Raw genomic sequence first — 3,355 nt, 5'->3', positions numbered from 1 at the left:
TATTTATTTAATATATTATTATTTAATATATTATTACATGTTTTCAAAAATTAAACCACCAAACGCAGTTTCAGTTTTTTTTAAAACTGAAATCAATCTCTAAATAAAACTACCAAACGCATTTTCAGAAATAATTTAAAAATGAAACTAAAAACGTTTTCATTTTCATTTTCGTACAGAAAACAAAAACGTTTTGGAATCAACCTTTGAAAAGTTCAAAGAATTCCGTGCCGAAGCTGAAAAGCAACTAGGCAAATCGATCAAAACTCTTCGATCGGATCGAGGAGGAGAGTACTTGGATTATGAATTCAAAGACCATTTGATTGAAAATGGAATAATATCTCAGCTCACTGCACCTGGCACACCACAACAAAATGGTGTAGCTGAAAGAAGAAACCGCACCTTACTTGACATGATGAGATCAATGTTAAGTTATTCTTTTTTACCCACTTCATTCTGGGGATATGCATTACAAACAGCAGTATACATTCTGAACTTAGTTCCATCTAAGTCAATCCCCATAACACCCCTAGAGTTGTGGAATGGTCGCAAACCTAGTTTGAGACACATTCGCATATGGGGGTGCCCAGCACATGTGTTGAAAGGAAAGACTGGGAAGTTGGAACCTCGCTCAGAAGTCTGCATATTTGTGGGCTATCCAAAAGGAACAATAGGAGGTATGCTTTATAGTTCTCAGGATAACAAAGTGTTTGTATTGACAAACGCTACATTTCTTGAGCATAACTATATGGCAGATTTCAAGCCCAGAAGTAAGATAGCTTTGGAAGAGTTGCTGGCTGATCAGATTAGCCCCATGCCGACAACAGTTGTTGGACGACAAAGAAAGGAGACCACTGACCATGATCAAACACCACCGCCACCACGACGCAGTGGGAGGGAAATAAGATTGCCAACCCGCTATCGTGAAAATGGAGAAGCAAATGTTGCAGTCACCGATGGCAGTGAAGATGATCCATTGTCATACAGGATGGCAATGGATGATATTGATCAAGAAAAATGGCAAGAAGCCATGAAACTTGAAATGGAGTCTATGTACTCCAATTCTGTCTGGGAGCTTGTAGACCTACTAGAAGGCGTTAAGCCTATTGGTTGCAAATGGATCTATAAGCGAAAGAGAGGAGCTGATGGAAAAGTTCAAACGTTCAAAGCAAGATTGGTTACAAAGGGTTTTACCCAAAAGGAAGGAGTAGACTATGAGGATACTTTTTCCCTTATAGCCATGCTAAAATCCATCCGCTTACTATTATCCATTGCTGCTCATTATGACTATGAGATATGGCAAATGGATGTCAAGACGGTGTTTCTGAACGGCCATCTTGAAGAGACCATTCATATGGTCCAACCAGAGGGTTTCGTGGTAGAAGGCCAAGAGCAGAAAGTCTGCAAATTGCAGAGGTCCATTTATGGACTAAAGCAAGCTTCTAGATCTTGGAACATCAGATTTAACGAAGCTATAAAATCTTATGGCTTTGAACAAAATCTTGGTGAACCTTGTGTCTACAAACAAATTCAAGGAGATAAAGTGGTCTTCTTGGTTCTTTACGTAGATGACATTCTGCTCATTGGGAAGGATGTAGAATCGTTATGCAAAGTAAAGAACTAGCTAGCCAGCCAATTCCAAATGAAGGATTTGGGAGAAGCCAACTATATTCTTGGGATCCAAATTATCCGGGATCGCAAGAATAGACTTTTGGCATTGTCTCAGACATCGTATATTGACAAGGGGCTTGTCAGGTTTTCGATGCAAAACTCCAAGAAAGGAAATTTGCCTTCTCGACATGGAGTTTATCTCTCCAAGGAGCAGTGTCCAAAGACACCTCAAGAGGAAGAGGATATGAGACGAGTTCCCTGTGCATCGGCAGTTGGTAGCCTGATGTATGCAATGCTATGTACTGGACCTAACATATGCTATGCAGTAGGGTTGGTTAGCAGATACCAGTCAAACCCAAGATTAGATCATTGGGTTGCAGTCAAACACATACTCAAATATTTGAGGAGGACGAGAAACCATATGCTTGTATACTCTGGTAGGAATTTGATTCCTATTGGATATACTGATTCTGATTTTCAGTCGGATAGGGACTCTCGCAAGTCCACCTCGGGGGCAGTGTTCACTTGGGAAATGGAGCCATCATATGGAGGAGTATCAAGCAATCTTGTATTGCTGACTCAACCATGGAGGCTGAGTATGTAGCAGCTTGTGAAGCAGCTAAGGAAGCTGTCTGGCTTTGTGAATTTCTGAAGGAATTAGAAGTTGTTCCAAATATGCATGAGCCTATCCTACTCTATTGTGACAACAGTGGAGCAGTGGCCAATGCCAATGAGCCCAGGAACCACCGTAAAGGAAAGCATATAGAGCGAAAATTCCACCTGGTCAGAGAGATTGTTTCTAGAGGAGACGTTTCAGTTGAAAAGATCGCATCCGCGAACAACATAGCTGATCCATTTACCAAAACATTACCAGCTGGGAGTTTTGAGAGACATCTTGAAAATATGGGACTTAGAGACATGCCTCATTTGCTTTAGGGCAAGTGGGAGATTGTTGGGATATATGCCCATAAATCAAATAAGATGTAAATATTTTGCTGATTATCAATGAAATGAGCAATTTTTCTATATTATTTTGCATACATGTGATGTTTTATAAATATCAAAATCCCTAGATTATTTTTTGATGCAACTTTAAACATTGTATATAATTGTTATATGCAGAGGATAATGTTTGAAATAAAATAATCTAAACTTGTCCGTAATTATAAATTAAAGTTGGGATCTTTAATTTAAAATTACTAATGCGGTTCATTACATTCTGAATGAAACAATCTTATCCTAGATTGTTAATAATGAGATTATTGGAATGAAAGCATTTTATGTAATATGATTACATAGGACCGGAACGCGATTAATTATGAATCTCTAATAAATTCCGTTATTAAATAGAGTATTCAATGTTAATCAATGATGGTCATATATGTATTAATCTTAATTCTGAGTAATTAATAAACTCCTATTTATGATATTATGTTCTTTGACATATTGAGTAATGACACATGTGAATAGTGTCAAAGTCTTGGTATATTGGGAGCATAGTAAAATAAATAGCCGGGAATATTAATTTACAAGATGAAATCCATTCCTTCATAATGAAGTAGATGGACGGTTCCCATAAGTGTTGATTCGGGACTTGAATAATAAGAGCGCTCAATTTTATGATTGGATCATAAAATATATTATTCATTAGAGGATCAATGGTACTTATGGAGAAAGATATAATTAAAGAGGTTAACGGAAAATACCTAGCTTTAATTATGAACCGTTTATGGAGGATTAATTC

Source organism: Morus notabilis, unplaced genomic scaffold (genome assembly GCF_000414095.1).
Source record: "Morus notabilis unplaced genomic scaffold, ASM41409v2 Scaffold172, whole genome shotgun sequence".
Lineage (NCBI taxonomy): Eukaryota > Viridiplantae > Streptophyta > Magnoliopsida > Rosales > Moraceae > Morus > Morus notabilis.
This window is presented reverse-complemented; position numbering follows the sequence as displayed.